Source organism: Aphelocoma coerulescens, chromosome 1 (assembly GCF_041296385.1).
Source record: "Aphelocoma coerulescens isolate FSJ_1873_10779 chromosome 1, UR_Acoe_1.0, whole genome shotgun sequence".
Lineage (NCBI taxonomy): Eukaryota > Metazoa > Chordata > Aves > Passeriformes > Corvidae > Aphelocoma > Aphelocoma coerulescens.
Genome location: NC_091013.1, coordinates 47,095,860 through 47,108,323, shown reverse-complemented (window position 1 = coordinate 47,108,323; position 12,464 = coordinate 47,095,860). Strand labels below are relative to the sequence as shown.

General features: G+C 35.6%; 1 long non-coding RNA gene across 1 annotated transcript; it reads left to right on the top strand.

Annotated features, from left to right (window-relative positions):
- The first annotated feature begins 4,053 nt into the window (after window positions 1-4,053).
- Window positions 4,054-11,712, top strand: LOC138118561 (uncharacterized). Its single transcript, XR_011155211.1, has 3 exons — window positions 4,054-4,117; window positions 11,126-11,319; window positions 11,421-11,712. It is a non-coding gene; the product is annotated as an uncharacterized lncRNA (long non-coding RNA).
- The last annotated feature ends 752 nt before the right edge of the window (window positions 11,713-12,464 follow it).

The window sequence follows — 12,464 nt, the reverse complement described above, 5'->3', positions numbered from 1 at the left end:
AAACACATTTTTTCCCATTAATGTTTTTAACAGCATGCTAGGTAATTGTTACTTTTACATATGGCTTGGTTCTGAAGCAATTCCTGAATGGTTCATTTTCTTTTCTCTATTATTAATAGTTTACTATGTCTAGGATAAGTGCTACCTTTTCAAAGACAGCAAAGTAGCTGCCTAATAGCTGAAAAGCAAGACATCAAGTTCTAAGGCTCTAGTATTTAGGTTCTCTTAATAACTAATAGAGGGAGAGATTCATCCAAAATGCAGTTTTCCTCTGACTAAAATAAGCCTTTAATGGAAAAAACATAATGTCAGATTTTCTAATCTCTGTTCCTGAATTAAAGAGATTTTCTAGATGTCTAGCTTTACTTTCCATCACCATTTTAAGAAAAATAAAGTCATTCTCTGGAAGTTCTTATCAGTCTTTGACTAGAAGGAATCTAATGTTTTATTTATGCAAAATAAGTGTCTACATAATTCAAGTAGCTGCTCAATTTAAGATTTTGTTTTAGGCACTACTAGTTGCTGGGTTTAGGACTCTGATGTTCTTTGATGTCCTTTATTTTTTCTTCCTCCTTCACTTAAAATGTAAGTGAAAATTATATTGATAATATTGAGTTCTGTGGGGTTTTTTGAGTTTGGGGATTTGGGGTTTTGTTTGTTTGCTTGTTTTAGTTTAGGTATAATAAGTATATGGAAAACCTGCTTACAGCCTTACTTAGGAGATCCTGGAGGGACACAGCTCTGTGCTTCTGCATAAAAAACTCCTAACCTCACAAGAAGTGAAGAACCATCAAGAACTCTACATATTGGAACACTATTCCTAGAATTCGAGTTAGTATAAAATAAATATCTGTTAACTTAAAATATTTTCATTTACTGCACGTACTGAGCTTTACAATGCACTAATGTACTGGATATGCTAACAGTCAGTCTGCCAATATTTGCCTTACTAAGATTACTAGATTTGCTAGACTAAGCTTATTACACTGTTACCTAGACTTATCTTACTAGATGAATGTTAGAACAACAAGAAAAGGTCTTTTTGTTTAAAGACTTCCAGACGAAGTTGCAAATCACATAGAGATCCACTCATTGAATAGGTTATCAAGGGCCTTGCAAGAAGAGGAACATATATTGACCTAAAGCTTTTTTTTGTCTGCATTCTGTTTCTGATGATAAATTACTTGTGAATAGAAGGAAATATTTGCTTTCTGCAATGCAAGAGCTCGATGACCTCAGTGAATACTTTCTGTGCCATAGCCGTACAGACTCTAGCAATATAGACCCAGTCATGGATAGTCCTACTGTAAGTATATGATACATTCTGTGGACACCTAGAGACAGAATGGAAGTGCTTCTCTTGTGACATGATGACTGTGTCAGTACAGAAGTGAACACTGGCATAGCTTACAAGTATACTGATTTCGTAATACTAGTATGAAAATATAGTACTAGTTTCAGTCTACAATTAAAACAAATTTAACAGAGAACTAAAACTCTAAGCTAAGTATCCAAATTTGCACTATTTTCAGTAAAGATTGGGACCTTGGCTCACCAGACATGGATTTTGAAGGTCTTCTGGTATATCAGAAATATACATGAGCTTAGAAGTTATGATGAAGATGCATAGTAAATCTATATCCTCTCTGAGAAGAATCTGGGAGTCAGGACAGATGGCTTTGTTATATTAAATTCCTCCTGATGTCTATGTTAAGGTTACTGTGTTTCACCTTTAAAAGATTCATTGACTGTATTCTTTAGATCACTCTTAATTAAAAAAAAAAAAAAAAAGATTAAAAAAAGGAAGTTTAATCACTTAGACTACCTGTAGTCACCTAACATCCAATATTTTCTCTTGAATTGAATCTTATCCCCACAACTTAATTCAGTTGCCTGAACACAAAGAGGTAGAACTGTGTGAGATGTCCCAAGGAGATTTCTCAGCCCACAGTGGTTAAGGCAAGAAACTTAAGCATAGACACACATTGGCAAAGATCTCTATGTTTCTTTGCAAGGATTCTAGTGGAAGGTCAGTTCTAATCATAACATATAAAAGCCTACAGAACAAGAGTACCTGATACGGCTTTATTTCACAGTAAGGGCCCCAGAGGCCAAGAACCAAGCTGATTCTTTCAGACGTTGTATCTGCACTGGCTGTAGAATTGATGATAGTGTCCTCTAAGTCTGTTTGACCCAGAGGGCTGTTTTCTACTGTCTTTAAACTTCTTTTAGCATACCACTGCCTCTTTATCTTCATTAATCAGAAGGAAAGCCTAAAGTGACTTGGTCAGACGTCATCTGCACTATAAATAGCTGCATCTAGTCAAGATTTTTTTCATCCTTCAATTCCCTTTATAGTATATATTATCTTCAACAAATTGTTTGTTTCTTCCTAAAATAGGTACCTTATACAGGTCACATGAATTGCTCAAGAGTATTGTTTTTGTCTTGGTTAATGACAAAGTACAGTGAAGAAAGTTATATGAAAGGAAAGAAACTGAAGAATCTGAAAAACGAGGACTGTGATCTGCTCAGTAAAACTTAAAAAATTGAAAGTTTTTCTAATGTGTTTCAAAAGCTCTTTTCAAACAAGGATTACTAAATGCATCAGAATGGTGAAAGAATCATTTATAGGTTTAATCTGGCTGCCAATGATGACATTAAAAGTGCTATTTACAAAATCAAATCTCTGTGCAACCAATAGTTTAAAACATAATTTAGATGGTTTACCTAAAGATAAGACATTTACAGGGGAAGATCTGTGAATGTATTTATATGTAATTGTAATAAGACAAGGATGAGGAGTTATTTATAACCAAAATTTTTAAATTTTACACAAAGTAATGCTCCTAAATCCATTTTAAAAATTATTTTTAGGAGTCTTGAACCTCCAAAACTTGGTATATCCAAGTAAATATGTATTTTCTTGTCTACATTCAAATTATGTTTAAAAGCTTAAATAAGTCCGGGTACCAGCATGTGGATAGTATAAATTGTCATAGCTCTGTAGACATCAGTGCCAGTTTAAACTAATTAAAAACTAAAAATTTTTAAGAGTACATTTTGAGGGAAAAGAACATATTAATACATTTCATTTCATTATTAAAAGTATTTAAAGGGAGAATTTAGAGTAGGCTAGTTGGTGGATGAAGACCAAACTGCAGAAAAATGGAGGATGGGATGCAGGGCTGAAACACCCAGAGAGAACACATTAGGAGAGGCTCTCACACTTCCCTGCAGCAATTGTCACAGCTGTAACCATCTCAAGTGACAGTACATGAATGCATATGACCTGGGAAATATGATGGGAGTTCTGGATAGAACTGGTAAAGAAAAGTCAGGTGGGAAGATGGTGCTGTAGGCAAAGGAGCAGCACAAATCCACAGTTTTGCTACTGAGTCGATGATGTTTGTATGAGAATTTATGGGTCAGGATCTTAGGGGAGGCCAGCAAGGAAAGCAGGCTTCTCATGCTTCCCTGCCACTGAGTAGGCTGGGGTTGCACAAGAAGTTTTGAGGGGACAGAGCCAGGACAGCTGAAGCCAACTGACCAGAAGGATATTCCATAACACATGGCATCAGGCTCAGCAATAAATGCTGGGGGAAGAAGAAGAAAGGAGGTGACCTTTGATGTGCTGGCGTTTGTTTCCCAAGTAACGTACATGTGACAGAGCCCTGCTTTCCTAGAGATCATTGAACACCTGCCTGCCCATGGGAAGCAGTGAATTTATTCCTTGTTTTGCTTTACCCATTGAACTGTCTTTATTTCAACTACGGGGTTTTACGTTTTTATCCTTTTGATTCTCTCCCCCATCCTGCTGTGGGGGAATGAATAAACAGCTGTGTGGGGCTTAGCAGCCTACTAGGGCTAATCTTGAGCAGCTGACAACATTGTGAAGCTGCTCTCAAAATGGAAAAATTGAAATTTCACATCTATTTTCAATAAAAAAAGGAAGAAAGATCTGAGAAATGAAATTATAATCAGCTTTACCTCATTACCCTGGAAGATTTTTAAGCAAATCCTGCTGTAAGTCATTTACACCTACATGAAGAAGGAGATTGGGAACAGGCAGCATGTATTTACCAAAGCTTCTTTAGCAGCCTGATGGTCTTCACTGGTGAGATGTCTGGCTGTGTGGGTGGGGGGAGAGCCATGTATGTAAATTACTTTGATTTTAGCAATATTCTCACAGCCAGCCATAATATATTTGCAGCCAAATCTCCTGAAGTTTGACAAAATTTGCAAAGTTATGTCCTTGGAATGGAATAATCCCATACTGCTGTACAGTCTCAACACTGCCAAATGAGAGAGCGGGTTTCCAGGTAATGGTAACCTGGGTTTGTGGCAAATTAAATATAAACCAGCAGAGTAATCCTCATGGGAAAGAAGGCCAATGATATACTGTGCTGCATTAGCAAGCCTGTAGGCAGCTGGTCAAAAATGCTACTCCTTTCTGCTTGGTATTGAGTGTGAAATTGCTTCTCAAGTACTGTGTCCAGTTTTAGACTTCCCTTTACAAGGAATACATTGAGAACTTGTAACAAGTTTGTCTTTAAAATGATTTGGGGATAGGAACGTGATGTATAAGTAGCAGTTTTGCTGAGATCTACTTGGGGGTGCGCAGTGAAAGCTCAAGAGGGAATGTACACACCAGTGATGAGTGGTTTTGCTTAGGGGTCAGTATTGGGACCAGGCACTCTCAAACATCTTTCTTGGCAACATGAACAGTGGGATTGATTGCACCACCAACAGGTTTGCAGACAACACCAAGCTGTGTGATGTGATCAGCACGATGGAGGTAAGGGATGCCATTTAGGGGGACCTTGACAGGCTTGAGAGTGGGCCTGTGCAAATGAATTTCATTTTATGAAGTTCAAACAAGGCCAAGTACAAGGCCCTGCACGTGGATCAGGGCAACCTGAGGCAAAAATACTTGCTGGGTAGAGAATGGATTGAGAGCAGCTCTAAGGAAAAGGTAATGGGAATGCTGGTGTATGTGAAGCTTGGCGTGAGTCAGAAATACTTGCTTTCGGCCCTGAAAGGAAATTGTATACTGGGCTGAACAAAAAGAAAGGTGATCAGCAGGTCAAGGAAGGTGATTCTGTTCCTCTACTCCACTCTGGTGAGACCCCCACCTGGAGCACTGCATCCTGCTCTAGGGGCCTCAGTATATGAAGGGTGTGGACCTTCTGGACCAAGTCCAGAGTAGGACCACAAAAATGATCAGAGGGCTGGAGCACCTCTCCAAAGAAGACAGGCTGAGAGAGTTGAGATGGTTCAGTCTAGAGAAAGCTTTTGGAAGACCTTAAGCAGTCTTCCAGCACCTAAAGGGAGCTACAAGAAAGACAGAGATACTTTTTACTAGGGCATGTAGTGATATGACAAGGTGGAATGGCTTTAAATTGGAAGAAAGTAGGTTTAGATTAGAGAGTAGAAATAGATTCTTTACTGTGAGGGTGGTGAGACACTGGAACAAGTTGCCCAGAAAAGCTGTGGATACCTTATCCCTGGAAGTAGTCAAGGACAGATTGGATGGGGCTTTGAGAAACATGGTCTAGCGGGTGGCATCCTTGCCCATGGCATGAACTTTGCAACTACATGATCCTTAAGGTCTCTTCCAACTCAAACCATTCTATCATTCAATTAAGTAATTTTAAGTGAACATACCTGTGTATATTAGTATATTGCAGGTATCCCTATAAGGATAAAATCATGTTACAAATTGAAACTATTTGAAGTAACATCAAGATCAAATTAAAACAAGAAGACAATAAGGAGCTAAAGCAATAAATTGATGTACATTAACTAGACAAGGCTTCAACAGTTTGACTAAGTTTGCCAGATCAGAAGTAGTTTTTGAGCTCTTCAGAACCTTACAGTAAAAAACAGAGCAATGGACCAGATTTGACAACCAGTGCAATAATGTGTCACAGCAAGGTTTTACAGAAAGAGGAACCATAAGACAGAATGCAATGGTAATAAGACTGTTGTGGTTTTAAGCCTAAGTAAGAGAGAAGGAGGAAGCTTTTAAACATACAGTCTTCTGAATGATTCATTCTTTTTTTTCTCATTAATTTTTAAGATGAAGAAATGGTAAAAAGTATTTTTTCTTATGTCCTAAAGGTTTGTTAATTAATATTGGACAGTTGCATCTATTATCAGTGCTTTGGGAAAACCTAAGCAAATATGGCTTATGGTAACAGCCAACAACATGAAAAATGCTAACGACAGAAATTAATTGACAGTAAAATTCAGAAATAATAAAAGATTGCATATGGTGTCTAATTTAATTTTTTCTTAATATTTCATAAGAATGTTACAATCATAACTATAATCTTTAAATAACATTGGCATTCCCTCAGGATCCCAAACTTTTTCTATCTTTTATAGGCAGAAAATCATAATTAAAAAAATGCTATCTTGTTCATCATAGCTGCTGTTTATATGTCACTGAGAAAGAAAGATTAATGAGCCAATGTGCTTTTATCCAAGAAGCATAATTAGTCTGCTTCACTGAAATGAATAATTAAGAGGGACATTTTAAAAGAAAACAATATGTTAAAGGCTAACTAAAGTTTTGGAACTTGTATGGCAAGCCATGCTTTATGTGTTATTTTAAGACATTTAAAGAGTCAGGGTCACAATTTTCAGGTCTTGTTCTTTGCAATTGACATAATCTAAAGTGCTCTTTTTTTAAGCAGTATTTCTTACCAGAGTTTTAAATGCCCCGTGTTTCTAAGATGAAATGCAAATTCATTTATATTTTGTTTTAGTGTTTTTATCACATTTGTGATTTATGAGATAATTTCTTGTGAACTATAAAAATCTGGATCCAAATTTTACTTCAAATGAGTACGAATGGAAAAAGTTAACATGCCAATAACATTTATATATTGGCAGTTATGTAAATCTTTTTCATATTGCAGCATCTGTGGAAAAGAAAATTAAAACTACTTATTCACATGCACTTTTTCAGGTCTATTTGGTACAATTTTATAGTTTATAAATCAATGAAGTTGTACATAAATTGTGTGCAAACATTACCTTTCTTCTGCTTCCTTTACACAAAACAAGTAGAACAATTTCTTCATCTATTTATAAGAGAAATACCATTATATTTATTTCTTGTAAGTTTTAACTTGGTGAACTGTGAAAGTATATCAATATTTACATAATTACAGGAGGGGTAGCAGTGTCAGCAAGAACAACTGATGGTAGAATATGCAAACTGTAGGCCTTGTTTGCTGGCAGTGAGAGTTAACACTGGTACATAATATGATGGTGATAACTATTTAAAAAGAACTTTGATTTAGAGATGCCTGTTTCTGTCTACTGACTATAAACTCCAGTTGACTTAGATTAATTGCCTAATTTTTAGGCAACTAAATGTAGTTGAGATGAACCCTATCTTTTGTGTAAATGATGCATAGTTTTAGTGAAAATTAAAAATATGAACTGCTAAAATTGAAGCATGGAGATTACTATATCCTGAGGTGCATTAAGCACAGTATAGTAAGAAGTGATTGTCCCACTGTACTCAACACTGGTGTGTCCTCACCTTGAGTCCTGTGTGCAGTTTTGAGCTCCACAATATAAGAAAGGTATAAAGTTACTAGACTGACTGGAGGGCAGGAAGCATGGTGAGGGGACTAGAGGGAATAATGTATGAGGAGCAGCTGAGGATGCTGTGTTTGGGCAGCTTAGAGAAGAGGAGACTGACAGGAAACATTGCTGTCTGCAGCTTTGTCATAAGGAGGAGTGGAGGTCTCCACATGGGAATGGAGATGGAAGTGCTGATCTCCACTTTCTGGTGTCCAGGAAAGGATGCAAAGCAACGTCTTAGAGCTATGTCAGGGAAAGTTCGGATTGGATATTCAGAAAATAATCCTTCACTGATATGGTGTTCAAGCACTGGAAAAGGCTCCCCAAAGAGGTGGTCATGGCTGTGGGCTTCTGATGTTCAAGAAGCATTTGGACAACACTCTTAGATATTTGGTTTAACCCTTAGGCTGCCCTATATGGAGTCAGAAGTTGACTCAATGATCCTTGTGGGTCCCTGCCAATTCAGGATATTCTATGATTCAATGAATTATGTGGCATATGTAGGTAGAAAGCATTAATATTTCATAATAGGAACCTATTATGCTATGAAATACTATGCTGTGAAATTGTCAAATTATGCTAGCAATAGAAGAAAACATTTTGCCTTTCTAGAACAAAAAACTGCAAATTTGTTGATATTTAAAAGAACCCCTCTTTTATGGGAAATGATCTGAAAAATAGTTATTTGATTTGGAACAAGAACAAATTTTGAAATACTGGTTTTCAGCTAAATAAAAAGTAACATCTTGTACAGCTCCAATGATATCTGTGTGTGAAATAAAGGCTAAGTGTAGACATTTAAAAATGTGAATTTTGGCAGTAGAGCAAATAGCGTTTGAAACTATTCCAGTCTGTAAAGGCTTTTTCATGATTACTGGCTACTGGAACATTTCTTAAGATATTTCAGAACTCAGTTACTTACATAAACTGAATATTTAAAAATAACTCTTTACAGCCATTCAAACAATCACTGTAGTAAATATAGAGGATACATCCAATTAATATACATAGGGACAATGTTGATCTTGCTATCAGTATTGAGAAAAGTAAATCCAGGGGAAAGTCAGGAACAAGTGAAAGAAACACTGGTGTGAGACAGTTGAACTATTCTGAGGATATTCTGAATTCTCAATTCGTCAGCTTTAGAAGCTGACAGCTTTCACAGCTGTGGGAGATAAAGGTGAAGTAGAACCATATTTGCCTCCCAGATGAGTTCTCTGCATTTTAGGCCTTATGGAGACACAGTGAATTCTTTTAAGAGACTGACACACAAAAGCCCAACAGTGCTACAGTGGTGAATGTGTTTTGTACTGATTGAAAAACTAAACCATGTTGAAATTCCTGTGAGACCAGATGTTTTATTTCAAGGTAGAGTAATTCATAGGAAAAAAAAAAATCGCAAAACTCTGCTGCTGAGAAACTAAAACACATCCACTGGCAGGTTTGATCAAGCTCTACTAAAAATTAAAAAAATCCAAACCAAAAAAAACCCAAAAAAACCTGTGATGAAGTTTAGTAGATGCTCATGTCAACTTTCATATAAATCATTTAATACACAGATATAATTTGATTAGTGTCTTGGACTGTTTTCTTCTTACACCTCTCTCATTAAATAGAGCTTTTCTTTTGTGTTTTCATTTCTCCTTGATATTATTATGCAAGTGTACAGTTATGCAAAGTATTTGGTAAAATAAATCTCATTTATTACCATGTCCTTCAGATCCTTTCCCACTAGTACAGAATGCTGTCTTTGCACTGTGACTGTGCTGTCATTTCACTCCATAGCAAGCAGGAGCAGAGAGCTGTATCATTCTAGGGTAGTAAAGACTAGGAGTCCCACAGGAAGATTGACTTTTGCATCACTGCCAAGATACATTATATTTAAATAATATCTTTCAGAAAAGGACATATAAAATTTCATCCTTTGCTTTGCAGGGTGACAAAGTTTCTGAAAAGGATTCCCAAACAACTGCTCTAGCCCCTCTACCAGTGTTCTTTGATCTTTCTGGCAGAAATTTCTCTTCGAATGGTTTCACCAGGTTTTTCTTTACAAAAAGCTTCCAGAGCTGCCCAAGTTCCTCATCTTTTAACCAGTCTTGCTTCCTAAAGGCATGACAGCCCAGTAATGTGTTTTGAAATGAAAATTTGTTTACAATTTTCAAGCATAGGTAACAAATCAAGCCTAGACTGTATTTTGTCGTATTTGTAATGTGTGTTGAAATTGAGCTCCCATTTGCAATTCGCAGTTAAGGCTACTCTGAGTCTTTTACATTATCTAGAAGTCTTCGTTGCAAAAAGTAAAATGGAGTAATAATACTTTATGCTTCCTGGGGACCTAAACACAATTGTAAGCTTCTCCAACTCTTTTTTTAAAATTTTTAAGTATCCTTTACCTTTAGGGGTGGGAGGGTTTCCTGCTTTCCTGCTTTTTTATGCTTTGATGACTTAGAGGATCTACTGCAATAAATCATTCTTTCTTCACCTTTTTTTTTTTTTTGCTGCTTCCTTTGTCCCTTTTGCCAATTTGTCTTGCTTGGGTTTTTTTGTAGTGTGCTTTATTCTTATTTCTATTTTCTACTGAACAACCTATGAGAGAGTTGCTGAAATCTTAACAAAATACTTAAGTTTTATGTCAAAGGATTAAATGATCCACAAATATCACCAAGAAATGAACAGTTAAAAATACATATGATTCAAAGGAGCAAGCATTTAAAAAACTTGGGAGCCTATCTGATCTTAAAAAAGAGTGATGTACCTGAAAATAAGATTAATTCACTTGTGAAAGGTCAGTACAAGAACTTCAAGAACACAATAATTGAAAGCATGATTAGCATGCCTCAAGGAAGCAATTTGTGAGTTGTTAGAAAAGAGAAAATAATGAATAACTATTCTCTTAAACTGAAAACTGCTAAAAGTAGAGAATTAACACTCTCTTGATGAAAATGGCATTTTTATTTTTCAGAGTACAGTTTTGAAAACTCAGCTTTGTCTACAGCAATCCTAAAATGTAATGTGATCAGAATCAAGATGAAAGAAGTTTTTAAAAAAGGAGAGAATAAATTTGTGATTAAGGCACTAATCCAAGAAATATTTTTATACTGATAGAATTAACTGTTAAAGAAATGTTCTTTATTCTTGTTTCAGTTAATTTTAAAATTATGATAATAAAATATCTCATTCTAAGTTTAAAATCTTCATGACTTTTAAGACTTTTTCAGAATATTTCAGAATATCACCATAATGTTCTGTTGGGTACTAAATGGTGGGCCTTTTTTATCCAAAAAAAAATCTGAAATAAAAGATATATAACAGACTGAGCTAAAGGAAGAAAAAAACTCGCCACTTTGACATATTGTTCCCATCTAATCAAAGACCCTTATGTAGAATTTTCTAAGAAAATTAATGTATGTATAAATATATGTATCTATATTATTTCTCTGAATGTTTTTCTTCATCTTTTTCTTCATCTTTCAACTTTTTCAAATTCCCACTGGTAAACTGACAATCCCCTTATTTTTCTCAGTTTTTCCTTTTCTGCAGTAAGGCAAGTCCTGGACATCACCTCCTTAAAATACCAATGATGTAAATACTTCAGTGACATAGAAGAGAATTGTTGGATTCCTTATTGAAAAAAATCAACAAAACAATAACAACAGAATATGAACTCATCCTTGTACAGAAAGATTAGAGTGAAACAAACAAAAAAGACCAGTATAGGTATGGACACAGTCAAAATCAGGGTTAGATTCTTTACAATATAGACACATATAAGAATAAGGATTCAAGACACATATTGTAATTTTTTTCCTGTTCTCTAGCCAAGAGGAAGATGGGATAAACTGATAAGTGACTATGAGAACCAGAAAAGTTGAGTTCTTCTTAAAAGTAAAATGGGCAAGGCCAAGCAACAACATCTAATGCATATCATCAGATGAAGCTTGGTCATAATTCAGTTAACAACAAGGTAGAGCCACTGATTTTTTTCATCTCTGCTTCTTCTCTTATGTTCCCCCATGCATACAAATCATTTATAAGATCCTAGAAAGTAGCTGAATTTTTTTCCTCTCATTTCTGTGGCTACTGGATTTTTCCAGTGAAAGCTGTCTGAAATTCTACCTCTAGTCATTCTGAATTTTTGGTTTCTTTTTCCATGTAGCTTGTATTGATCCTCCTTTGAGCATTTTTCATGTATTATTAACTTCCCCCAAATTTGATAGAGTTCCTTCTTGGTCCTTAATTTAAGTTTCATTAATTCTTTCATTTCCTTTGCCCTTTTATTTCCTTAAACAGTTAGTTAATACCACCTTGCCCTTTTAACAGATTCTTTTTGAAACATTTCTGTACAAATTCTTCTTGTGTTTGTCACATTTCTTGTGCAGCAGACCATCACTGCATTCAGAACAGGCCACTTGATCTGAACGAAAGGCACGAGGGTAAAAGTAAGTTTGGATAGTAGTATGTATGTGAATTGCCAACTCTAACACATTTAGAATCACTTAAAAGATGGCTGCACTTTGTTACAAAGTTCATGTTCCTTGGCATGTTCTCCTATACCATTTGCTGCCTTAGCAGTATCTTGGCTCAGAGCTTTTTACATTACCTACTGATGCTGTAGGCTCTTTTTACTCAGAAAAGTGGTCTGACCTTTCTAGTAAAAATCATATATGAGGAATTATAAACTTCCCTCAACAAAAATTGTTATTTTTGAGATGTATTTGAAATATTAACTAGATAAAGGTGTCCCCGTGGGATGGTTGTTTGTTTTTGGTTTTTTTTTTTTTTTTTTTTTAATGGCACTATTGACCAAAAAGATACCAGAGATTATCTTCATTTTGAATCCATTCAAATTTAAAAAAATCAAA